Genomic DNA, 27949 nt, shown 5'->3' on the forward strand with positions numbered 1-27949 from the left:
TCAACCAAAGTTCAGGCTCTATGACGGAAAGACTGATCCATATATTCACGTAAGCTACTTCCGGTAGGTTATGGCCGGGCACAGGCGAAACGATGCGCTCATGTGCCTTGTTTTTCCATCGAGTTTGGGCGAGTTGGGCCTAAAATGGTTCGAGAGGCTGCCGGAGGAGAGCATCGGGGGTGACGACAGTTGGCAGAGGCATTTGTCACCAGATTTAAGACAAATGCCGAAACGCCCAAGGAAATTGACCATCTCTAGAGAGTAAACATGAAGCCAGACGACTCTTTGAAGGCGTATAACGCTGTATTGAGAGACTTTCAATGAGATCCTTGATTGCCCAACCAACTTTGCAATCACTCAGTATAAGTGCGCTATTCCAATTGGACATCGACTGAGAGACTTGCTCACAATGAATCAACTATCGACCATGGAAATGCTCATGCAACATATTAATGAGCACATCCGAGTCGAAGACGATGCAGCCGCAGCTACCGTGACGGCAAGTCCGGTAATAGAGAACAAGAGAGTAGTACGAAAGGTTCATGCAGTCGGACAAGATGATGGCTATGCAAACCACCATGGAAGAGATATAGGGAGTTCGATTTTTGGAAAACGTTTGTAAGAAGGCCGAGGAAAAGGGGCATAAAACTCGCAGAATGTAAATGGCCGATTCATTTCTAGAACATCGAACTCTGTCAATCTAAAGTTTTGTTCTTAGTTCAATTTTTGTAACCTTTTTTGCCACTGGCACAATGAAACAAGTAGACTATTTAATTGTCAGATGGATTTTACTCTGCAAGAGATTTCTTGATGGTTTTAATCAACTTTAGAATTCCTTGCTAAGCTGATCTTGCTCGCCAAGAAGAAAGTCGCGGAGCGGACCTTGCTCGCCGACCTTAGAGTTCCTTGCCAAGCTGATTTGTTTAAGAAGCAAGTCGCGGAGCGGACCTTGCTTACTGACCTTGGAGTTCCTTGCCGAGCTGATCTTGCTCGCCAAGAAGAAAGTCGCGAAGCGGACCTTGCTCGACGACCTTGGAGTTCCTTGCCGAGTTGATCTTGCTCGCCAAAAAACAAGTCACCGAGTTGACCATGCTCGCCGACCTTGGAGTTCCTTACCGAGCTGATCTTGCTCGTAAAAAAGCTAATCGCCGAGCTGACCTTGCTCGCCAACCTTGAAATTCCTTGCCAAGCTGATCTTGCTCGCCAAGAAGAAAATCGTCGAGCTAACCTTAGAGTTCCTTATTGAGCTTATCTTGCTCGCCAAGAAATAAGTCACTGAGCTAACCTTGCTCGCCGACCTTGGAGTTCCTTGTCGAGCTGATTTTGTTCGCCAAGAAGCAAGTCGTCGAGCAGACCTTGCTCGCCGACCTTGGAGTTCCTTGCCGAGCTAATCTTGCTCGCCAACCTTGGAGTACCTTGTCGAGCTAATCTTGCTCGCCAAGAAAAAATTCGTCGAGCTGATCTTGCTCGCCGACCTTGGAGTTTCTTGCCAAGCTGATCTTGCTTGCCAAGAAATAAGCCACCGCACCGACCTTGCTCGCCGACCTTGGAGTTCCTTGCCGAGCTGATCTTGCTTGCCAAGAAGCAAGTCGCCGAGTTGACCTTGCTCGCCGACCTTGGAGTTCCTTGCTGAGCTAATCTTACTCGCCAAGAAACAAGTCGCCGAACTGACCTTGCTCGCCGACCTTGGAACTCTTTGCCGAGTTGATCTTGCTCGCCAAAAACTAATCGCGGAGCGAACCTTGCTCGTTGACCTTGGAGTTCCTTGCCAAGCTAATCTTGCTCGCCAAGAAACAAGTCGCCGAGCAGACTTTGCTCGCCGACCTTAGAGTTCCTTGCCGAGCTAATCTTGCTCGCCAAGAAACAAGTCGCCGAGCTGACCTTGCCCGTCGACCTTAGAGTTCATTGCCGAGCTGATCTTGCTCGCCAAGAAGCAAGTCGCGAAACGGACCTTGCTCGCTGACCTTGGAGTTCCTTGCCAAGCTCATCTTGCTCGCCAAGAAACAAGTCGTCGAGCTAACTTTGCTCGCCGACCTTGGAGTTCCTTGCCGAGCTGATCTTGCTCGCAAAGAAGCAAGTTGCGGAGCGGACCTTGGAGTTCCTTGCCCAGCTGATCTTGCTCATTAAGAAGCAAGTCGCCGAGTTGACCTTGCTCGCTAACCTTGGAGTTCCTTGCCGAGCTGATCTTGCTCGCCAAGAAACAAGTCGTCGAGCCAACCTTGCTCGCCAAGAAACAAGTCGCCGAGCCGACCTTGCTCGCCGACCTTGGAGTTTCTTGCCGAGCTGATCTTGCTCGCCAAGAAGCAAGTCACCAAGCTGACCTTGCTCGCCAACCTTGGAGTACCTTGCCGAGCTGATCTTGCTGGCTAAGAAACAAGTCACCGAGCTGACCTTGCTCGCCGACCTTGGAGGTCCTTGCTGAGCTGATCTTGCTTGCCAAGAAGCAAGTCGCCCAGCTGACTGTCATGAGTCGAACCCGCCCCTATGGATTAAGGTCATAACCGGCTAGTAATCAAGAGATTACCTGTTGCCTCAAACCAAATAAAATATACTCCACCAGAATTAAAGGGCCAAACGGAAGCAACTTAAAAATTTTGTCCATAAAGCTTTGCTAACATGGCACATTATAACATTTCACATATATTCGTTAATAACTCACATCAAAAGGAAATTAACCCAAAGTTCTATACATACAGGATCATTCAAGTCTAAGTCAGTCAAACCCAAAGTTTGTATACAAAAGTGGTCTAACGTTTTCGCCAATGTAACAAAATTATAACAAAAGAACAAAAGAGGCAAAGACAAGTCTCGTGCGTGAGATATTTGGGTTGACTCTTCAAAACCTTGACTGTTTCTCACATATTTCACTGAGGTTGGTTTTGGGCATCTCTTGGCTCACCTATATACACATGAATGAGTGTGAGCGAAAGCCCAGTGAATAATATCAAATAAAGAAAATACATGAATGAAGTTCGAAATAGGTATACATATATCAAACGGCCTTGGGCCCATCTTTAGTTTTATCTAATACATTAGACGACTTTAAACCCGAGCATATCAGATGGCCTCTGGCCCATTTCATTCATATCAAACGGCCTCTGGCCCAATCATTCGCGTCCGACGACCTTTGGCTCAATCAATGGTATCCGATGGCCTTTGGTTCAATCAATCCTATCAAACGGCCTTTGGTCCAATCATTCATATCCGACGGCCTTTGGCCCAATCATTCGTATCAAACGGCCTTTGGCCCAATCATTCATATCTGACGGCCTTTGGCCCCACCATATGGCGTAACAAATATTTGTCCACAATTCAAATTAACAAGCTTATAAGACTTATATAGAAATAAGCAATAGGACAAATAACATACTTCAAAATATCTTGACTAAGATATTACTCACAGTGTTCTGCCGGTGGATTCGTCCTTGTGCTCGACCCTACATAATACACAACACATATGGATCACAAATGATTCAATCCTTTCTTAACTCATGCATTCCTCTTAGGTCTCTTTCTTATCTTCTTTGTCCATTTATAATGCCCAATGTATGCCTAAGAGTGTTTAGGAGTGAAAGAGAATGCAAACAGAACATAAAATCATCTCTACAAAATTTTTGAAACAGGGCTCCCCGCTCGAGCGTGGCTTCTGCCGCTCGAGCAGACCCCTTTGGTCTGCAAAAGTACTGGTTGCCTTACTTTTACGCTCGAGCGTGACTTCGGGCGCTCGAGCTGAAAGTCAAACTACGTGGCTTGGCGCTCGAGCATGAATCTCCTCGCTCAAGCGTACATCAAAGTCTGCAAAAGTTTTGGGAACTAACATTTCACGCTTGAGCGGCCCTTTCCCCGCTCGAGCTAACATGCCAAATTCTGAAATTTCCAGAATTGTTCTTAAAGCTCAAACTCAATGTCCAAGGGTTCAAAACTCAAGTTTTTGGACATAAAAACATATAAAACACATTACATACTATGAGAACATAACCAATATGAAGTCAATTGTTCAAAATCATAATCTCATTCCCAAATTAATCAACATTTCTTTGCATGATCAAAACCCATGCATTCAAACTTCATACAAGCTTCATATCTCCATTAATCAAGCATGCATGTTAATTTTTTACTCTAATTCCATTTCAAATGGCTCAAGTGATGCTTAAACACATGAAACTCATCAAAACCATGCTTGCATGTATGATCCAACACTCAATTTTTCATAATTAACAAGCTACATGTTAGATTATACAATTCATAGTAATTCTATGCATGCATGTGCATTCTAACTTCATATTCAACTCAACTCACACTTTTGATTATAATCTAACATCAAATTCTCAAAATTACAACCTCAACTTATGAACCAATGCTCAAACACTCACCTTGGAGTTCCAAGCTCCCAATTTCTGGCTAATTCTTGGAGTTAAGCTTTCAAATTCACAAACTTTGGGCCAAGATACACAATTCTCCTTCTTTCTCTCTCTAGAACCGGCCCTCTCTCTCTCTAATGTGTGATTTCAGCCAAGGAAGAGAAATGAGCTAAAAAACAAGGCTCATAAATGTAAATAAGCCACTTATATATGTTGGCCTAATCAAATTGATTAAGGCTAAGTAATTAAGCCTAATTTAATCATTCTAAATCTAATTATTTTAATCCGAATCAATTTTCAATTAAATTTCACCATAGGCTCTAAAAATTACGCCAATCGCAATGGCGTAGTCAATTTCAGTTTCTGTGGCCGATAAGGCCTTAAATTTCAAGTTCATAACAGTAAGTTGAACAGATTTTCCTACGGTGAACAGATAGAAGTTCAAAATCACATATAATCGTATAAACGACATCCAAAATCATATTAAACACTTAATCACAATCATAATTAAGATTAATTAGCATATATGGAACATGGTTATCACACTGACCTTGCTCGCCAACCTTAGAGTTCCTTGTCGAGCTGATCTTGCTTGCCAAGAAACAAGTCGCCAAGCTGACCTTGCTTGCCAACCTTGGAGTTCCTTGCCAAGCTAATCTTGCTCGCCAAGAAACAAGTCGCCGAGCTAATCTTGCCGTTCGCCGACCTTGGAGTTCTTTGCCGAGCTGATCTTGCTCGCTAAGAAGCTAGTCGCGGAGCGGACCTTGCTCGCTGACCTTGGAGTTCCTTGCTGAGCTGATCTTGCTCGCCAAGAAACAACTCGCGAGCTGACCTTGCTCACCGACCTTGGAGTTCCTTGCCGAGTTGATCTTGCTCGCCAAGAAGCTAGTCGTGGAGCGGACCTTGCTCCCTGACCTTGGAGTTCCTTGCTGGGCTGATCTTGCTCGCCAAGAAACAAGTCGCCGAGTTCACCTTACTCGTCGACCTTGGAGTTCTTTACCGAGCTGATCTTGCTCACCAAGAAGCAAGTCGCGAAGCGGACCTTGCTTGCAGACCTTGGAGTTCCTTGCCAAGCTGATCTTGCTCGCTGACCTTGGAGTTCCTTGCCGAGCTAATCTTGCTCGCCAAGAAACAAGTCGCTGAGCTGACCTTGCTCACCGACCTTGGAGTTCCTTGCCGAGCTGATCTTGCTAGCCAAAAAGCTAGTCGCGGAGCGGACCTTGCTCGCTGACTTTGGAGTTCCTTGCCGAGCTGATCTTGCTCGCCAAGAAACAAGTCGCCGAGCTGACCTTGCTTGCCGACCTTGGAGTTCCTTGATGAGCTAATCTTGCTCGCTAAGAAATAAGTCGCGAGCTGACCTTGCTCGTCGATCTTGGAGTTCCTTGCCGAGCTGATCTTGCTTGCCAAGAAACAAGTCGCCAAGCCGACCTTGCTCGCCGACCTTAGAGTTCTTTGCCGAGCTGATCTTGCTCGCTAAGAAGCTAGTCGTGGAGCGGACCTTGCTCGCTGACCTTGGAGTTCCTTGTCGAGTTGATCTTGCTCGCCAAGAAGCAAGTCGCCGAGTTGACCTTGCTCGCCGACCTTGGAGTTCCTTGCCGAGCTGATTTTGCTCGCCAAAAAACAACTCACCGAGCTGACCTTGATTGCCGACCTTGGAGTTCCTTGCCGAACTGATCTTGCTCGCCAAGAAACAACTCGCCGAGCTGACCTTGATCGCCAACCTTGGAGTTTCTCGTCGAGCTGATCTTGCTCGCTAAGAAGCAAGTCGCCGAGTCAACCTTGCTCGCCGACCTTGGAGTTCCTTGCCGAGTTGATCTTGCTTGCCAAGAAGCTAGTCGCGGAGCGGACCTTGCTCATTAACCTTAGAGTTCCTTGCCGAGTTGATCTTGCTCTCCAAGAAGCAAGTCGCCGAGTTGACCTTGCTCGTGGACCTTGGAGTTCATTGCCAAGCTAATCTTGCTCGCCAAGAAACAAGTCGTCAAGCTGACCTTGCTCACCGACCTTGGAGTTCCTTGCTGAGCTGATCTTGCTCGCCAAGAAGCAAGTCGCCGAGCTGACCTTGTTCGCCGACCTTGGAGTTCCTTGCCGAGTTGATCTTGCTCGCCAAGAAGCAGGTTGCCGAGCTGACCTTGCTCACTGACCTCAAAGTTCCTTGCCGAGCTAATCTTGCTCACCACAAAGAAAGTCGCGGAGCTGACCTTGCTCACCGACCTTGGAGTCCCTTGCTGAGCTGATCTTGCTTGCCAGGAAGAAAGTCGCGAAGCGGACCTTGCTCGCCGACCTTTGAGTTCCTTGTCGAACTGATTTTGCTCGCCAAGATACAAGTTACCGAGCTGACTTTGCCTGCCAACTTTCAAGTTTCTAACTGAGCAACGTGAACCACCAAGTAAAAAGTCTAGCCCGACCTTGTAATGTAATTCCGGTCACGCAAATGCGGACGGAATTATGGGGCAATTGAGAGGGAGATTTCATAATCTGGCTTTGGGCCATGGTAATGGCCGGGCAAATTGGGCTACGTAAGTTTGGGCCAAGCTGAGTTGGGCTAGTCCGGTGGTAGTGCGCACGGTCAAGGCCCTGGTCCGATTAGGCCAGGGTAATTTCGGATTGCGGGCCCAGTTCACTTTATTTGCTCGCTGAGTTAGGTGGGTCAAATCCTCCGCAGACTAATCCAATCGAACAGGAGCTCGGTCATAGCAGAGGGCGGCTGAGCCGCAGTGGAAGTAATGCATGTCATAACGGAGGGCGGCCGAGCTCGATTATAACAGAGCTCGATTCAGAGCATTGCATGTCTCGGAAGTAGTGCAGTCGTAGGAAGAGGGCTAATAGGTTTCATGTTACGTCAATTCGAACTTGCTCGATCTATTCAATTACGACCTTATAATGCAATTGCATTCTCCGGCCCAATTGTTGTTTTTGTTTCTGTATTCCTGATTTATCCACTAGGTCAATCTGGTTGGTTGTTTGCGCGGCGCCGGGCTGTTCGTTCACGCCAACGCTGTTTGGCGGTTTGGTTAGGTGGTGTTTAGCTGTATTTGCGTTGACACATGGGAAAGTGGGATAGGAGAGCAGGTCCACGCGTTATAAGGCAAATGAACGCAGAGGCACGAGCAGAAGGTATATAAGTGTGACTGCGCCCCCATACTGAGGCATGGAACATCTTCTGGTGTGAGAAAAAGAAACACATTGTCTCCCCTCTCTTCTCTCTCTTTTTCTTAGTATGTGTTGACTTGACCGTCAGAGGGGTTTTCCGGTAACGCACCACCGGGTAGCTCACCTTCGTTGTGTTCTCAGGTCGATCGAAGGAAGGCGCAGCTTGGACACAAGGAGTACGGACAACATCAAATATTTCCTCCCTGTACATCCACCAACTGAACCCTAAGTTGGTCCTTTCCCAGAGCTTCTCTCTTTTCCAATTTCCTCACTCCCTCCGTCGCTAGCAGTGTCTTCGGCGATTTCTCCGGCTAGAAGCTCCGCCCCGCTTCTTTTAACCCCTACACCTCCTCTCATCCCAAAAGAGGAGTCGTCACCATGGTACTGTTCCCAAAACCCACAAATTTGCTTCACCTTCTTTGTTATCTAGAGTTTTTTGATTTTCTGATATATATATATATATATATATATATATATATATATATATGTGCATATTCTGTTTGTATGTTGATGGGAAATTTAGTGGGAAAATGGTGAAATGAGGAGAGTTAATTTAACACAAAATTTGATTGGTCCAAAACTGTGAGCTCCACATCAAAAAAGTAAGTGTATTGTTCCTACCTAAAATTAGGGGCTCCATTGTTGTAAATGAATCAAAGCTTGTATTTTGTCAAGTGTGTGAACAAAATGTGATTTATTTGAAGTAGTTATATTTGAAATATCTCCTGATTTCAAGTTCAAAAAGCAAACTTTAGGCCAATTTTTTTTTTACTGGAGGGTTTGATATCTGTACTTTAAAAAAAAAAATAATAAATTATATTAGTTGTATGTATTGTATTATATTCTTGTAATTTTTAGGATTTCGTTTGATCATTTTTAGTAGACTTCAGGTTTTTATTTGTCAATTTAGATTTGATACGAGGATGATTAGGTTGTTATGATATGATTCTATGCTTACAAATTTGACTTATAATAGTGCAACATATGCGTGAAGAAGGGGTGTAAATTCAACTCTTTGATCAATAATATTAATTAGAGGTTTTTCTCTGGGTGCTATCCTTTTATATGAAGAAAATCCCTAGTAGCATATATTGGGTTGGCGATGCCAATTTGTAGTTTCCTCTTCTCTGAATATGGGAAATTCAGAGTGCACTTTTAAGACTAAACATTCATTTCAAAGTTGTTTGCTATTTTATGAATATGAAGTTTGGTTATCATAAGTATGTCACTCACTTTCATAGAGCATACCTTTTGTCCTCGAAGTATCTTTGCTTACCTTCTACCCTCTTTTGTATTGTTTGCCATCTGTTAACAGGTAATTCCCTTTTCAAGGGGAAGTGCTCCCAGTGCATGGGAGCAGCCTCCTCCAGATTTATCATCCTACTTGTATAAGAATCGGATTGTTTACTTGGGCATGTCTCTAGTTCCATCTGTCACCGAGTTGATATTAGCAGAATTTCTTTACCTTCAGTATGAGGATGAAGAAAAGCCAATTTACCTTTACATAAATTCCATTGGGACAACAAAGGTAAACAATTTTTTTATTTATTTATCTAGATTGCTTCATAAATAGTTCTTCAAATGTACAAACCCTAAATCGAGATATCACTTAATCTCTCAAGTAACATGGTGCACAGTCTTTTAAAATCAAATGTTGGTGCAGCCTCCTTAGCATAGGTGTTGGCTTTTTGGCTTTCGAAGGTTATTTTTGTAATTATAAGCGTGCCAGTAAGGATTAATCAGTCCTTACAGATTATTAATTGCCAACCAATTATCAGACGATTGTGTTTTAGTTCTTTCAGCCTCAATGAAGAGGGCTTTTACTGGTGGCTTTGTTTAGGAGAATTAAGCAAACGATGATTAAATGAAGAACAATTGTAGTATTTCATTAAGCAAAATGAAAGACTTACAAAGATCGAAATCAACCTCGTAGAGGTTTACAGCAATAAGCTACTTGAAAACTACTCCTATGAACGAAATGCAAAATAGGAATTTGAAGTGCAGAAATGTAAAGAACAAGAAATGTAAAACTGGAAAGGAAATAAAGTAGAATAAAACTGGTTTTTTGGATCTGAGTCTGGGCGCTTTTCTAGGCCTTCTCTGCTATTTATACTTCTTAATGACAACCGTCGAAATGGACTTCTAACTGTCGAACCGTCTCTCTATGATCACTGATTATGCTTTCTTGCAGTTAGCTCCACTATGTCATAGGCAGTTAGGCTTCCCTCCTGATTTTGAATTTAAATATGTGAGTAACTGTTAAGGCCACGTCATCTTGCATCTCTTTGCTGATTCAGTGTTACGCAGATCTATAACAAACCAATGCTGACTACCACGTGTGTGATTATGATTGAAGATTTGAATTGTCTTTCCGTACTGCCCTTATTCTGCCACGTGCCGAACTGTGATTGGCTTGTACAAAATATGTAGCCAACATTACCCCCCGTACTAATATACCCAATACTTGGTGATATTAGTGGAGCAAGGTATTTTACCCACGTCTTAGAACGTGCATGGGCTCTACATTTTTCAGATATGCAACTATCATTCCTTAATGAAACATTTGCATTAAATTCTCTTCTAACCCTTGAACACTCCCACTATCTCAGTATTCGAAAAGACTAGTTCAACTCTTATGGCCAAGCAGACCTTTTCCTACCTCGATCAAGCATACGAAGAGTTGTTTGATAATGTTGTTCGTCCTCGAAAGAATCTTCATGCATCGATTAGCCACCTTTACCCACCTTCTTATATTAAAGTCATGGAAGCTTTTGCAAATTATCAACCTTTGGATTACGAACCTATTATTCACAATTCCTTAACCCAAAATTTTGCAAACATGGATATCTGAGGCTCTTCTTCTGACCCAAAACCTTCTGCGTGGGATGAAGCTGTCGTTTCTTCTTTTTCTGGGGCTTCTGGTTGGAGAAGCTGGCCAGAACCTGAGGAGTCTAAGTTAAGGGAACAAATCAATCATCATTTTGTCGAATTCGTTGATCCTCTAACTTTCCCTCCCTTTGCTCGGAGTTCAGTGGTTTACCCATATGTACCCATTGACCGCCGACACTGTTTAGAAGATAACTTACTCGTAGCATGGTACATGTCTTCCATGCCTACGAAGATAGTTCAAGCTACCCCTCGTCCAGAAGAGGCCCAAGGATGTAGCCCGTCATTCTTAGCTCAAAGAGCTAAACTTTGCTCTTCTGACTGGCTTGACATTGTTAACAACCCTTAATTTCCTCCTTCTTTTGAGATGGAAGCTCTTGCGCCTCATCTTCGGCAAAACCCTCACTGGATGGAGGAACTGAGACTTACTCTCTTTGAGGACCAGTTTCTCCCCTCTTATCATCATCCATCTCCACCTACCAAACATCAGCAACAACAACCCCAACTTCTATTTGCGGCCTTCTCTCACTTGCCCTTTAATGTTCTTGAGGACGATGTTTCCCTCAAGAACTTTCGATGGGCTTGTGATGTTATGACCCGGGGTCATGTCCTCAACCCTATTGCCCAAGCAGAACTTCAAATGTTTTTAGATCAGTTCCTATTACTTCTTCATTGGCACCACATTTCTGTGGCCACCATTCGATCCTTGGATCAAATCTCAGCCCGTCGAGTTCATACCCAGTATGAAGCAGAGAACCTCATCGATGAATATAATGATTTCAAGAATAAAGACTCTGTATACTGGGATGACTTGGACATGGATGAGATGGAACAAGGGTTGAAGGAAACAGAATTCGAAATAAAGGCTGAGAAACTTTTTCATCAAGTTAGAGCATATCAACTTCAGAAACCCAGCCTAGAGAAAATAGGACATAGAACAAAGAAATAACAGAAGTTCATTAACCACAGTTGGAGCAAATTTCATGACCTTGTTATTTATTCAGTTCCCTATTTTTATGAGCTTGAATATGTAGCCAAAGAAGGCCTATGATGTAATTGCTCTTATTTTAATAAGGCTAAGATGTTTCCTTTTTATTTGACATGGTCTGATTTTACCCTTTTTGTCAAAGTCAAACAATCTTAGGGCTTCGAAGTCAACAATTTCATCATTCGAATCTCAATTCGATCATTATCAGCGGCAATACTGAAGAAACCAACTTGAGCTTTTCCAACTTATGCAGTGTAATTAACAACTTTTTCCGGTTTCCTTTTAGAATCAGAGCTCCGAATTCGCCAATTTTGCACTTCGAAACTTGATTTGATTATATCCAATTCCCTATCATATGGTTAACACAACCAAGGACTTTCAAATCAATTTTGTTTCGAACAATCAGTCTATATTTTCCAAAGTATGGAAACCTCTGCTAAGTACTGCACCGTTTTATTTGGAAAAAGTAATCTCTTTTGTATACTATCAAACCAACTATTGGTTTGAAACAATTTCAACTGAAAAGTATTTCAATTTTTGCTTCGAAGGATTTTACTCATTTAGAAACCAACAAACAGGTTCTTAATCCTTTTGAAGTAAACAAATATCCAAACACTCTTTCACCATGAGGCATAGAATGTGCTTCGAAGTAAGCTTTCGACATTCGAAGCCGTTTGTCATTTCATTTTGGCGGCAAAATTTGGCTTCGAAGCCAAATATTTTATTTCGAAGCTGACACTAGTATTTGAGATGTGTTTCCCTCCATGATTATCAATATAGAAAGAAACTTTTCGCATCCATAGCTTTAGTACTTCTTTGTGAATTCCGTTCATGCAACACGACTGGGTATATTTTTTTAGACACAAAAGTTTTAAAACCCTTTTATTTCGCGCTTTGAATTCGCCTTAACCCTTCATCTCTACTGACCTTCCTTTTCCTCTACTCTCTTTTCCGACTTTGTCTTCTGAGAAAACTCTCTATCAATGGCTTCTCCTTCTTTGAAAATACCGGTCGTGGAGCGTGTGAGTCCGTCTGTAACCCTAAAAATGATTATTGACGCAGAGTGTGAGAAGTACAAGGCTGGTAAGAAAAGCGCCATTAACGAACGCATCTTCATTCCTCGTCGTCATGAGCAGTAAGAGTATGTGCTTGGGCCCATCTTCAAGGAGATTCCTGCTGAGCTTCTAGCTCTATATCCACCTCTAGAAGACCGTTGTCTCCTTTACGAAGGTGGTCTTGACTGGGAAAGTTGGAGGATGAACCGTCCCCATCGTTGTTGGTCCACGGTAAGACCAGAGTGGCAAGAGTGGTATGATCGGGTTGTCCCTAATAGGACTCTGGACCTTCAAGAGCTCTGCCTTTTTGACGCCCTCCAATTATTCAGGTTCACTATTTCAGATAACCTTTTCTTAATACCTGCTGCCCTTTGCTTTTGGAATTCCGCTTACAATTTCTTTCAATTCAAATGTGGGATGATGGCCCCTACTGTTCTTGATGTCTGCCATTTATTAGGATTGTCCCCCACTGGAACCCCATTGGACTAGATTATCCTGACCTACAAACCCCTTTTTCCCTCCCCTCTCTTAACTCATCCTATAGTGACTTTGTCAAGGCTAAGAATAAAAAGGAGGGCCCTGTGACTGATAGGGAATTCTTTTCTTTCATATTATATTGGCTTTGCAAATTTTTTTTCTGCACCTCTTTTCAGAGGATCATGCCTGAATTCGTCCCTTTTGCTAAAGCCCTTGTCTTGCAAAGAAAGGTGGCCTTAGCTCCATATGTCTTAGGTCATGTATATAGAGTTTGTTCCCTTTTCTGTGAGAAACCCTTGGACGCCAATCAAGGAGGTCTATTTTGGATACTTTAGCTTTGGCTTTTTGCATATTTTACTGAGCTTCAATCTAAATGCCTAAAGTTTTTAGAACCAAACCCTACTACCCATGGCATGAGGTTAGCCAATGTTTCACTCTACCCTTCCACCTTTGCTTTTTACTTTTCCTTCTTCCACCAACTCCCAATCTCCCTTTCTTCCCACAACTTCCGTCCTTTCGAACCTACCAACATTGGCCCATCCTGGTTGAAGACCTTTCTGAGTGATAGGTTCTGCTCTTTACCCCAACACAAGAATATATGGGCTTCCATTCTGATCCCTAGAGAATTATTCATTGGGTCTATGAACCCCAGAGCTTACAAATGCATTACTGAGCCCTATTGTCCTGCTCAATTTGCTAGGCAATTTGGCCTCTCATAAGGGGTCCCAATACCTCTCTACAGCCAGACCAATTTAAGTCTTACCAGTAGGGACTTAAAGGTTCGAAGATCCAGATTAGAAGAAGCAATTTCTAAATTCATCCAGGACTATATTGACTTTGAGTACCTCCCTTTCATTCTTCAAAGTAACATATTGAAAAAGTGCCAGAACTGGTGGGTGACCAATATAGAGGTACACTTGGCCATTCCTCCCCAAGACCTGTTAATGGTACTGGACGTACCTCAACCCAAATCGAAAGGGGCTGGAATTGTTACTTCTTCCACTGCTCCTGCTACCACAATTCTTGCACCTGCCATTACAAAGCCTATTCCTGCTGCCTCAACTCCTCCTAGAGTTACTCGAGCCGCCTCGAAGAAAGGTATGTACCCTTGTTTCTTTTCTCTTCTTCTTCTTTATAATGCTTTTAGCCTTACTTTTAGTTCTTCTTTTGGTATAGGTGGTGCGAGTGTCTCACAGGGAGATTCTCCCCATAAGGTCCAAGCTTTAAATCTTCTCAGGAACAAACAGCAACAAAAGAAAAGAAAGCTTTTACTTGACCCTGAAGATGAGGCACCTGGGGTTCAGGTAGCAGAAGAAGAAGAAGAAGGAGAAGAGGCAGAACAAGAGTAAGAAATACCCTTAAAAAGAAGAAAGAAGATGACTGTCTCTCTTGCTGATTTCACTGGAGATCCCATCCACGAAGCATCTGCTAAAGCAGTGCAAGCAGAGCATTCCAAAGAGCTTATTGTATTCCAAAGGGCTGAGAAGAGGAAGCAACAGCAAAAGCTCAGGGATGAAGCCGCCGCCGCTGATGCTCTCCAAAAAGAGGTTGCAAGAAAACAACAAGCTACTGGACACTATACTCTCCGTAGCTTCCCAATCATAGCCACTACTTCTGAAACTAGTAAACTCCTTCGTACTTCTATTTATCTTTCTCAAATTCTCAATACTGAGGCTTGACATTGTTTTGTATTTCTTCTTTTGCAGCAACAACTACTTTGCCTATTCTTCCAATAAGGATTCCTTCAGTTTCAGTTGAAGTTGAACAACCTCAAGATGTGAAGCCCATTCATATAATTATCCCATTTCCTGGCCCTATATTTTCCATACCCTTCTTGAGGCCAAGTATTCCTGCTTCTCTTTCTTTTGGCTTAACTCCATACTTCATTCATTTATCTTTCAATTCTTCTCAATTTGATTTCCATTTAAACCTTGCTTCTCCTTCCCTTCCTAAGGAAATTCCAGCTGTTACTTCATCTTTAACGATTGTTGATTCCTATAGAAATGGTACTGGTAACTCTCCAACTCACGGTCCATTTTCTTTGCCTAGCTCCAGTCCCTCTTTCCTTGACCTGCTGGTAGCCAAAACTATAGAGACTACTAAGGATACTCTATCTTCTCCTCATATTCCTATGCAGTCATTTCTTCCTTCTACCAGCGCTCTTTTTGCACCCTCCATGTCTATAGGTGAGGTGGACATCTTCGAGGCTAGGATAGCTAGTCTCTTTGACATACCTTCCTCCTCTCCAACAGATAGTAGTGAGACTGAGCCATTAATTCTAGCTGATTCTTTATTAGAAATTTTTGAGAGCTCTTTCTCCATTGGTAAGACTTCCTTGCCTCCAATAGACTTGGACAGCTGCCTGGAGCTGCTGACATCCTTTGCGAGGATTCCTTTTGAAGCCTTACAGAGGCCTATAATCAAAAATGACTTCCTCCAGTGCTGTAAGATTGTTGAGTAATCTGGCATGACTGTTTCAAGTCATTTATCTCAAGCAGCAGCCACCATCGATTTTTACATCAACATCTGTCATACTGCCGAGGCTGTAGAGGAGAAATTGTTGAGAGATCAGAGCTTTGTTTCTAAAATACATGCCGAAGTGTCAGAACTGAAAGAGCAACATTCCTCTGTCTCTCAATTTCAAGCTCAACTGTTGAAAAAGAAGGCTCAACTTGAAGAAGAATTATCAACAGTCAATTAGGCTTTGGATCGAACTGCCACCAAGCTGCAGATCACCAATCAAGAGCTGACGGATCGAAAGCAAGAGATAACTACAGTCATTCAATTGTTCTCATCTCTCAAGAAAAGAGCATCTATTGTAAAAAAAACAACTGAAATACTGTACTGACTTTTGGGCCAATCTATGGCTACATGTACTTAACTTATTATGAAATAAAATCCTCATTCATCATTTGAGTGTTTTCATGTTCTTTTACTTAGCATTTATTCTATTCCTTGTGTTTCCCATATGGTCAGAAAACAAGGTTTCAAATATCTGTCATTAATTCTCTTGGGATGTACATATCCATTCAAATTTTTCAAATGATATGCTCCCGAAAGCAAGACTCTATGAATTTGATATGGTCCTTCCCAGTTAGGTGACCATTTACTAAACTTGTGGCTTTTAATCCCTATTGGGAGTATTGTTTTCCATACCAAATCACCTTCATCAATGCTAATGTACTTGACCTTCTTATCATAGTTTTTGGCTGCTTTCTTCTTTTGGAAAAGAATGCTATTTAATGTTAGAATTCTAACTTCATCTATACTTTCTAATTCTAAGCACATACTCTGATGGTATTGCTCAAAATCTAATTGATCCTGGCATCTCACCCTCAATGACTTAACATTAATTTCCACATGTAACACCGCATCATGCCCACATACTAAGGCATAAGGAGTGATTCTTGTACTTGACCTTGGATAAGTCCTATAAGTCCATAATACATCCAACAACAAGTTTTGCCAATCCCTAGGATTATCTTCCACAACTTTCTGTATTCCTTTTTTCAAGAACTTATTCGATGATTCAGCTTGATCATTGGCTTGTGCATAATAGGGGGTAGAATTAACAAGGCTAATTCCAAACTCTGCCACAAAAGACTTTACCATTTTCCCATCAAATACAGTCCCATTATCAACAGTTATAGTCTGTGGGATGCCAAATCTGTGGATCAGATCTTTAATGAATCCAATAACTTCGATCTGGTCTACAGCCTTATATGGCTTAGCTTCAACCCACTTAGTGAAATAATCTGTGGCCACTAAAATGAAACAATGATGCTTCGAAGAGGGTGAGTGTATTTTTCCCATCATATCCATGGCCCATCCTCTAAATGGCCAAGGCTTCACAACTGCATGCAAGTCAGTTATGGGCACGTGCCTTATTGTGCCATGCTTTTGGCATGTCTGGCAACCTCTAGCATATTTTATGCAGTCTTTAAGGATAGTTGGCCAATAATAGGAGTGTCTTCGAAGTAGCCATCTCATCTTTACACCAGGCTGATGAGCACTACAGATGCCTTTATGAACCTCAGCCATAGCTGTTAATGCTTTATTTGGACCTAAATATTCCAACAATAACCCATCTACCCCCATTTTGTAGAGAGCATTACCATACATTATGTATTACATAGATTGCAATTTAATTTTTCTACTAGCTTTCGAAGATGGGCCAGCGAGATACTGCATTATTGGATGCCTCCAATCTTGTTCTTGTAAGTCATTATGATTGACTTCTAAGACCATATTCCTTTTATTCAAAGGTAGTATTACCTTCTGATATGTTATTTGGCTTATGTTCCTTTGAGTGTTGTCTCTTCTCTTGAAATTCGAAACTTTCTGAGCCACATCATTAGCTTTACTATTCAAGAATCTTGGGACATAAGTAACATTTGCCATCTGAAATTGAGACAGCAAATGCAATGCAACAACATAGTATGGCAACATGCTTACACTTTGACATTTGAAAATCCCTTTCACTTGGTTAACTACCAATTGAGAATCTCCAATATGTTAACTGCATGAGCTTGTAATCCAATAAGTATTTACAGTCTCATTATTAAGGCTTCATATTCAGCTTGATTATTGGAACAAGTAATTTCATCCACTTTGAAACCATGTGTGGTTTCTACTCTTGGTGGCGACTTAATTACTACACCAATTTCAATTAGACCATTGGATTTTAACCCATCGAACCACATTTGCCATGGTTCAACACTAACCATACCAAGTTTCATTATTTCTTGGCTCTCTGTTTGACATGGATGGTCTGCCAAAAAATTAGCTAAAACTTGTCCTTTTACTGCCTTTTGGGGGACATATTCTAAATGAAATTCTGATAAAGCTAGTACCCATTTGTCAATTCTTCCCCTCAACATGGGTCTAGATAACATATATTTAACCAAATCTGTGGTTGCAATTACCAAGACAGTTGTAGGCAAAAGATAGTATCTTAATTTCATTGCAGCAAAATACAATGCAAGGCACAGTTTTTCTACAGCTGATTATTTACATTCACAAGAATTTAGAAACCTACTAAGGTAATAAACTGTTTGCTCTTTGCTTTCTCCATTGTCTTGAGCTAAGAAAACTCTCAGTGAATCTTCTGCTGCAGCTATGTACAACTTCAAGGGCTTATCACCCCTTGGTGGCATCAGCTGTAACGCCCTCAAAATAATAACATTAAACCCATCAATATAGACATGTACTGATATATAAGAGCTCCATATTCTTCTATTCATCAGAGTATTTCAATACAAAAGTATTACATGTTAACGACAAAAGCAAATGCCCTATGGGCTTACAACTTTCCAAGTTAACATTTGGTTACAAAAGAGAGTAATACTTTTGTATTGAAATACTCTGATGAATAAAAGAATATGGAGCTCTTATATATCAATGCATGTCTATATTAATGGGTTTAATGTTATTATTTTGAGGGCGTTACATCAGCACTGGAGGTTTAGCCAAGTAAGCTTTGATACCTTCGAAAGCAGTTTGATGCTCTGCTGTCCACACAAACTCCTCTTCATCTTTCAACCTTAATAAGGAAGAAAATACTTTAGTTTTCCCTGCAGTATTAGAAATAAATCTTCGAAGAAAATTAACCTGCCCAAGGAATTTTTGTACTTCTTTCTTACTTGATGGAGGCCTAGCTTCGATGATAGCTTTGGCTTTGTTTTGATCCCTGCAGTATTAAAAATAAATCTTCGAAGAAAATTAACCTGCCCAAGGAATTTTTGTACTTCTTTCTTACTTGATGGAGGCCTAGCTTCGATGATAGCTTTGGCTTTGTTTTGATCAATCTGTATTCCCTTCTTGTGTTCTACATAGCCCAAGAAGTTTCCAGCTGATACACCAAAAGCACATTTGAGAGGATTAAGTTTCAACTTGAACTTTCTCATTCTTTCAAAAGCTGCTTCCAAGTGAAACAAATGTTCCCCCATGGATTGCGACTTTACTACAATATCATCAATGTAGCATTCTAAGTATCCTCCAATGAGATCATGAAAGATAGTGCTCATAACTCTTTGATATGTAGCCCCAGCAGTTTTCAGACCAAATGGCATTTTAACCCATTCGAAAGTGCCAATGTTCCCAGGACATCTGAATACTGTCTTGTGGATATCCTCTTCTGCAGTGTAGATTTGGTTATAACCAGAGTGTCCATCCATCATTGATAAAAATTGATGCCCTACTGAACTGTCTACCAATAAATCTACTATGGGCATAGGATACTCATCTTTCGGAGTTGCTAGATTTAGATTTCTGAAATCAATGCATACCCTCATTTTACCATTCTTCTTGACTACAGGCACAATATTGGATAGCCATTCAACATACCTGGCTGTCCTAATAAAGCCTACCTTGAGGAGCCTAAGGATTTCTTCATTGACCTTCTGAATCACTTCAGGACTTATCCTTCTTGGTTTTTGCTTGTATGGCTTGAAGTTAGGCCTCATAGGGAGCCTATGTTCTACTAATGATCTATCCAATCTTGGTAGCTCATTATAAGACCATGCAAAACAATCTTTATATTTCTTCAAGACCACCAACAACTGGTCCCTGTCGAGAGCATTCAACCAAGCACTTATATAGGTGGGCTACTGTATAGAACCTTCCCCTAAGTTCACTTCTTCCAAAGAGTCTTGCATCTAAGGACTCACTGATGTTTCTGTTTTGATTTCTTTTATCTTCGAAGCAATCTCCTTGCTCTGTCCTGCTCCCAGCTTCTTTGTTTCAATATCTTTGCCCTCCTCCTCATAGACAAAGTCTGTCCACAAGGCCTCTTCTTCTTGTATCTCCTGGACTTTTGTTTCAATATCCAATGCATAGTATTTTCCCAAGGCCAACACCTTGACCTGTTGCTGCTCCTGCTTATAGCCAATTGCCATGGCCTCTTCCTTTTGCTCTTGTATCTTCTGGACTATTGATTTTATGTCCAATATTGAGAATTTAATTAAAGTCAAAGATCTGGCCTCTTGTGTGTCATCTCTTTGCCTACAACCAAGCATCATTGTCATCTTTGGCGACAAACTCCTCATCAGCACTTTCTTGAACTAAATGTTTCAGGTGTGCTAATTCCTCATCAGCCGTCACTTTGGCTGATCCATCAGGTTTTCTCAGTACACTGAGTGGTGCCACTCCTTCAGTATACAATTTGGCCTCTGCAAAATCTGCACAAGCTATGAAGGGTTAAGGATCTGCATTGATCTCCTCTGTCTCTCCACTGCCCAAGGCCATCATTATTTTCTGATGCAAAAAGGAAGGCACACATTTGTTGGTGTGAATCCAATCTCTACCAAGTAACGTATTGTATTTAGCATTGCTGTCAATAACAAAGAATGCAGTCATATAGTCCATGGTTCCCACACTTAGGTTGATGGGCAAAATGCCTTGAGCCATCTGTTTGTCTCCAGCGAAACCAGTAATGGTTGTACTGGTTAGGATTAGTCTGGGGTTCCTCTTTCCTAGTTTCTTTAAGGAAGATTTTGGAAGCAGGTTTACTGCTGCCCCATTATCTACCAACACTCAGTTTATCTGTATCCCATCGTAGAAGGCCTTGATATACAAGGGTTTGACATGATGTGTCATGGATGTTGTGGGATACTCAAAAGGGTATAAGAGGTTAATGCTCACCTCTTCCTCACTCTCATCTCCAGTTTCCATAGGTGTGGCCACTTCCGATTCATCTTGCACCATACTCACTTGTGAGTCTTCATTGGAAACTAGAATTGGGTCAATTTCTTGACTTTCTTGATTCTCATCTTCAGCTTGGAATTCTTGTGGTAGTATATGTACCATATTCACTGATACTGGAGGAAACGAGCCAAATTAGATGACTGGTTGTACCTGTTTCTCTTCCTGGCCAACTTGTTCAATTATTTCAGAAGCATCTTCCATGCTGCATTCTGGCACTTCAGTACTCGTAAATTCCTTCGAATGATCTGTTTCTGCTGGTTTTTTAACCAAAAATGTTTGTTCAGCCATGAAGGCTTCAAACATTTCTTCTTCAACCATCTTCTTCTTTTGGCTTAGGCCAATTTCTTCCTCTGTCTCACGATCACTTTCCATTAAAGCCTTTTCCAGTCCTGCCAAACTGGATCTCTCTTTGGCTTTTAGTTCAGAATGAACTTTGGCCAATTGCTCTCTGTTGCAACTCCTCTTGTCTTGAAGAGTTGATTGTGGATTATGATCTAACTTTAAACTTTTTCCTTCCTCTGCTTGGCCCTTTGGCTGGACCAATAAAGAGTTTTCTCCACTTTCTTTCTGATCTTTCTGGTACTGAGTATACCTTCGTTTGATCTTCCTCCTTTGGGATTTAGAGATCACTAGAACCATATCTGGTTCCTTTGTTTTTGGATGCTTTAGTAGCACCCAATTATTTGGAGCTACCAAAGGGGGTTTAACCATCATGCCCTGATCTCGGACAACATTTCTTTGGGTAGGCATTTCCCTAGGTTTGTTCTGCATGACAAACCAATCTAGAACTCCAAGAACCCATGAACCTATCGACCCAGTTGTCGAACTACCTCTTTCTTCCTTCGAAGCCAATTTCAAAGCTGGCTATGAGGACCACTGATTGGCTCTAACCCCTTGTTTTGGGCCTAGTTCAAGCCTTCCATGAAGGTGGCCATTTTTGTTTTTGTATGAGGCCGATCTAGGGGGCCAATCTCTAACTTTGATCCCATGATTCGAACCCACTTCAAGTCTCCTCTCAAGGTGTTTGCCCTCTGTTCTGTAATAGTTGAGTGATCTAAATTCGTGTAGAGGTCTCTTGCTCTTGAACTACATTCTCGTGGCTGCTGGCTCTATCATGAATGACTGCTGTCTAGTACCAGTTGGATATGGTCTCTTATTATAGACACTGGTTGGTTTAGGACGCCTCTGCACATCCTTGTAATATTGTTTCCCATCAATCGAAAGCCCTTTCAACCACTTGTAGCTCAACCTACACCTGGGACACATTCTTTGCACGACAGCCGCCTCTAAAGAATCATCATCCAGTGTCTCATCATCAGAGTCTTCCTTTTGACCTGCAAAGTCTTGCCCAACTGGTAAACTTCTAGCATTTGTTTTGACAGTAGTATGGCTGGCAATATGCACTTGCACATTGACCTCTTCCAATTCTTTCAAGGACAAGTTCTAGAAGTCTGGTACAATAACATTGGCTGCCATTTCTCCAATTTCTGGGAATGGATTAGTGTCAATTCCCATGGCCTTTTCTGCTTTAGCTGGGAATTTTAAACTCCCTTTTCGAATCTACTCTGGGATCCTGTCTCGAAAAATAATGTAGTTTTTAGTTAAGTGAGACCAAGAATTATGCCATTTACAATACACTTTTCCTTTAAGTTCCTCTAAAGATGGAATTTTGACTCCTTTAGGTAACTTCAAAAAGTTTACTGTAAGCAAATGATCAAAAATGTCATCTGCCTTTGTCAAATCGAAAGGGTATTTCCTATGAAAGTCTTTCTTTTTGAACTGCTGGTCTATTGTTGTGTCTTTAAGAATTAATGCTTCACAGATCACAGGTTCTTTTCCCATAATCTCTGCCGCATCAATTTCATAATTAGGATCTCTATAATACGTCTTGTATGATGCATTACTTCGACCTTGCTCTTCCTCTAGTAATGCCTCATACCTAGACACCTTATAGGTTAGTTCCACCAAGTCTCTAAACTCGGTTGAGTCAAACTTCTTTCGAAGCCTAAACTCGAGACCATTTCGAGCCAACCTCACAAATTCAGGCTATGGTAAGATGATCCTACATTTGTTTCGTGCTCTTTTGAATCTGGCAAATAAACTGAGTAGCCTTCTCATCAGGCCTTTGACTCAATCTTGCCAAGTTTGCCATAGACACTTCTGGCTCTGTTTGGAAGAATTGGGCATGAAATGCCTCCTCCATTTGTTGCCAAGTTTGGATAGAGCCAGGTGTAAGGTTAATATACCATACAAAGGCTCCCCCAGTTAGAGAATTTGGGAATAATCTTAACTTCATATAGTCATTATTGGTAAATTCACCGCACTAAGCCACGAACCTAGCAATATGTTCAACCGTTGACTGGTTTCTATTCCCATAAAAAAGGGCAAAGTCTGGTATCCTGAAACCTCTTGGGTATTCATGTACCCTACCTACCCATTCTGAGTACGGCTTCCTGTACATAGAAGTCTGAACCCCCCGAGCCATTGGTCCACACATCTCTCTAACAATATCAGCAATTTGGTCCCTAGGGACAATATTTTGTGCCTGTTGAACCACTACTGGAGGAACAAACACAGGATTTGGTAGACAACCTTGTGCCTGGGGTCCTCTTGGTCCATAAGGTGGTATGTTTGGGACTGGTTGTCCCTGTGGTACTGGCTGTTGTTGAGGGTATGGATGACCCCTTTGAGCCTGTCCTACAAAAGGACCTGCGAAAGGTGCCGGAACAGGTGTTGTGTCTCTTCCAATTGTAGAAAACCTTCCAACCCCCCTGTGTATAAATTTGAACAAAGGATTAGTGAACCCCCTCGTACCAGGTATGGCTTCAAACATAGGATTTGGAAACATACTTACGCCATTTTCCTGTGTTGGACCAAATCCACCAATTTGCATGACTTCACTGTTGAGTAAGGAGGCATTTTGATTTGCCACAGGCCTCGAAAGAGGCTCATACCAAGACTGAGGTGATGGTCTTTCATTGTTTTGGTTACTAGTTTGACCATTAGTATATCCATTACTCTGCATAGGTTGTTTATCTGTAGCCAATCTTTGCTGAGGGACATTTGAATTTTCCTCTATATGTCTTGCGTTAGTTGGTTAATGAGTGTTCATTCGATCCAAAAAGGATGTTGCCCATCTTTTCATTGTGTTCATTAACTGCTGTCCCATAGCATCTACTAGGCCTCCCCATGGGTTCATTGGCTGAGTAGATGGAACAGTGGATGGTCCAATTCCTTGGCCTCGTCCAATATTATGAACATGTGGTACTTGTTCCGAAGTGCTGGTCTGTTCGACCATAGGTTCTGATAAAATAGGCGTTTCCACAGGATGTGTTATCACATTATCCTCTGGATTAGGCATTTCTACCTCTCATTCCACGCCTTCTTCCAAACGTTCATTTTCTCATTGTCTCATACGTCTAGCCATTTCAATTAGTCCCACCAAGCGTGCCAAAAATATATGTTGACTTTTTGACTTTTGAAGGTTATTTTTGTAATTATGAGCATGCCAGCAAGGATCAATCAGTCCTTACAGAATATTAATTACCAACCAATTATCAGACGATTGTGTTTTAGTTCTTTCAGCCTCAATGAAGAGGACTTTTACTAGTAGCTTTGTTTAGGAGAATTAAGCAAACAATGATTAAATGAAGAACAATTGTAGTATTATATGTTGGCTTTTTGACTTTCGAAGGTTATTTTTGTAATTATGAGCGTGCCAACAAGGATCAATCAGTCCTTACAGAATATTAATTGCCAATCAATTATCAGATGATTATGTTTTAGTTCTTTCAGCCTCAATGAAGAGGACTTTTACTGGTGGCTTTGTTTAGGAGAATTAAGCAAACAATGATTAAATGAAGAACAATTGTAGTATTTCATTAAGCAAAATGAAAGACTTACAAAGATCCAAATCAGCCTCGTAGAAGTTTACAGTAACAAGCTACTTGAAAACTACTCTTATGAACGAAATGCAGTGCAGGAATTTGAAGTACAGAAATGTAAAGAACAAGAAATGTAAAACTGGAAAGGAAATAAAGTAGAATAAAACTGGTTTTTTGGATCTGAGTCTGGGCGCTTTTCTAGGCCTTCTCTGCTATTTATACTTCTTAATGACAACCGTCGAAATGGACTTCTAACTGTCGAACCATCTCTCCATGATCACTGATTATGCTTCCTTGCAGTTAGCTCCACTATGTCATATGCAGTTAGGCTTCCCTCCTGATTTTGAATTTAAATATGTGAGTAACCATTAAGGCCACGTCATCTTGCATCTCTTTGCTGATTCAGTGTTACGCAGATCTATAACAAACCAATGCTGATTGCCACGTGTGTGATTATGATTGAAGATTTGAATTGTCTTCTCGTACTACCCTTATTTTGCCACGTGCCGAACAGTGATTGGTTTGTACAAAATATGTAGCCAAGAATAGGTAAGGAAAGATAGCCCATTTTTTCACTTAAAATACACCTGAGCCCACTGCACCCCGTTTTGTTCTCTCTTCCCAAACCTCGTGGACAGGCCTCAAGTAGTTCACATCCACCTGCAGTTTGCAAACTTGCTACATTTATAAAACTACTATTAAGAGGGTAATTTTTTCTTTTGAAATAGGAAACAAAATTCAGCTAAGCTCAGTAGCCATAATGCCAATCGGGAGCAGTATATAGTCTTCCATTTCAGAGTAAATTTGGTCACCTAGGACAAGGACATGTCCTAAGGGATTAAAGAGGTATTGTACAGCAATCAACTTAATGAAGTGTACTGGAAGTAGAAAAATATGCTTTGAAAATTTATAAAAGCATCAATCTGCTCCAGTACTTGTGACATTGGTTTTCTTATCGTGGGATTATTTGTAAATCACAGTGACATATAATATGGAAAAATCATTAGGAATTCAATTTACAAGAAACTAAAGGCTTGTTTTGTAAAATCTTTAGAAACAGAAGTTATTTAAGAAAAAAAAACGAAAAAGAAGAAACATATCAAAAAAGAGTTTGGTTTTTGTTTCAATTGTTGTTCCCAGATTTGCATTCGCGAAATTGAGTTAAGAAATGACTATACATTGGTGCTGCATAATAGAGGACAATGGTAGCAGAAAAGATAAAATTATCTCATGGTATCATCTTTGTCTTTTGCTTTGAGATTTTTATTTTTTTTATTTTTTTAACTTGAATACATTTCCATGTCTTGATATCATTACATGGAGAATTTTTTCATTTACTTTTATGTAAACTAGATCAATAGATTGTCAAATATTATGAATCTTACTTTGATATAATTTTGCAATTTTTCCAGGATGGTGAAAAGTTAGGTTATGAGATAGAGGCATTTGCAATTTATGATGTCATGAGGTTTAAATCTTTATCCTTTTCTTTAATGTGTGACTGAAAGTTTTAGCCTATTTTTATCAAACAGGTCATTCTTGTATTCATTAAATCATAGAATGGTGATATTGAACATAATTTTCTGGACGAAATTGTTATGTGTTACTCTTTCAGCAGAGATGAGGATAATATTCTCGTTGAAGATAAAATGGTTATAATGAGATTAAGAATCTTCTTCTATTTTGATAAATGAATTAAAAATCTAAATTTAAAGCGCCCTTCTTTTGGTTATTTGGCTTAATTAATGCAATCCTTTAATTTAACATATAATAATTTACATTGCTGATTGCTTTTATGAAATCTATCCCAACACCTAACACAAGTCTCAACCTTTATCATCTTTTCACATAGTTGACGTGGATAGGCTCATAAAGCCCATAACCCACTATGAACAACCCAAGCCTACCACTTAGGGCCCAATGCATAACCCAACTAATAAGGCCCAGCACGGCTGGAAGTCAACATAACATGAAGGACCAATGATATTCAAACACGTGGCAGGTAAAGGGCAAGCCACATCAGCAGACAAAGATCTGCAAAGTTATTGCCACTGCAGATCGCCATTAATGCAACCCCTCACAGCATTTATTACAACAACACCTCTCCGTCGGGACAGCACACCCTCACCCTGAACAAGGTAAGCTACAGCATAGACTTTTAGCCAAGGTGACAGGTCGGAAGGGATAACGAAATGATTACCAAATGATATAAGCAGACGTTGAAGACAAGAAGAAGGTTAAGCTTTCTATCTCTCATTCATCTCTACACTCTACTTCTCTTTCTAACTTGCTCGTCGGAGGGTTCGCTGGGGGACTCCCCGTTCCCCCATTGAACTCTTGTGCAAGTTCTCTGGTGGGCTTGGTTATTTGGACATTAGGCTTGAGGAACGTGGATCAGTCCAACCCGTCCTACCATCATCTTTGTATCATCAGTTGGCGCCGTCTATGGGAACGCTTTGCTCCTTGCGCCAGTTGTATTCATTGTCGCCGAAGACCTTGTCCCAGTAACCCTTTCTTGATACCCATCAAAGTGTATAGTCACAACTAGATCCATGGCTTCTTACCAAAATGCCGCTGACCACCAAGCCGACCCCCCTAATCCAAATAACCCACCACAGTATTTCATGGAGCTTACTAACAGCATCAACCGCATGGCCGAGCAAAACCAAGCCCTGATAAATGCTCTACTCCAAAGAAACCTTCCTATACCTCCTCCACCACCACCAGATATTCCTCCCAACCAAGAACGAGCCCCGAGCCATACTATCCCATAGCCCTATCCACCCAACTTGGAAGGCTTGCACCCTCCTCCTCCTAACATGAATCCACCCCCCCGACCCCCGCATCCATCGGTCCTGGCACCAACTCCTGAGGGGGAAACTAGTAGCGTCTAACCCCCGCTGCCTTCCGGTGGCAATAACATCCCTCTCTGGGATGCAGAACTTCAAGCCATGAAGCTCCAACTCCAAGGGATCATGCAGAACATCCAGCATAAACCCTCTACCACAGCAAACTTACCATTTGTCGTCTCCATCCGGGACAAACCTCTACCCCCCAAGTTCAAAATGCTCACCATCGACTCTTTTGACGGTACGACGGACCCAATCGACCATCTAGAGACCTACAGAACCCTCATGATCCTCCATGCATTCTCTGACGAGATCATGTGTCGAGCTTTCCCTGTGACACTGAAGGGGTCAGCTCGGCTCTAGTTTAGCCAGTTACCAGCAGACTCTGTCTCCACTTTCCAGCATCTCAGTGACTCCTTCCTCAACCATTTTATTGGAGCCCAACGCCAACTTCGTCCGACGACCCAACTCCTCAACATCCGTCAGACCGAGGGGGAGTCCCTATGCAGTTTCGTTACCCGCTTCAACACTGAAGCCCTGCAGATGGCAAAAAACGATGATAAGGTCATCCTTACAGCTTTCATGGCCGGACTAC

The 27949-nt window shown here is 41.6% G+C and overlaps 1 pseudogene across 1 annotated transcript in view; it reads left to right on the top strand.

The window, feature by feature from the left end:
- LOC145803046 (ATP-dependent Clp protease proteolytic subunit-related protein 4, chloroplastic-like) overlaps window positions 1-27949 on the top strand; it is a 46796-nt pseudogene that overhangs the window by 1645 nt on the left and 17202 nt on the right. The window contains exons 2-4 of the transcript XR_014345123.1: window positions 7721-7892; window positions 8827-9039; window positions 25918-25973. The product of XR_014345123.1 is annotated as an ATP-dependent Clp protease proteolytic subunit-related protein 4, chloroplastic-like (transcript). The remainder of the gene's footprint in view (window positions 1-7720; window positions 7893-8826; window positions 9040-25917; window positions 25974-27949) is intronic.

Source organism: Camellia sinensis, chromosome 11 (genome assembly GCF_055761805.1).
Source record: "Camellia sinensis isolate YWXY chromosome 11, ASM5576180v1, whole genome shotgun sequence".
In the NCBI taxonomy this organism is placed as follows: Eukaryota; Viridiplantae; Streptophyta; class Magnoliopsida; order Ericales; family Theaceae; genus Camellia; species Camellia sinensis.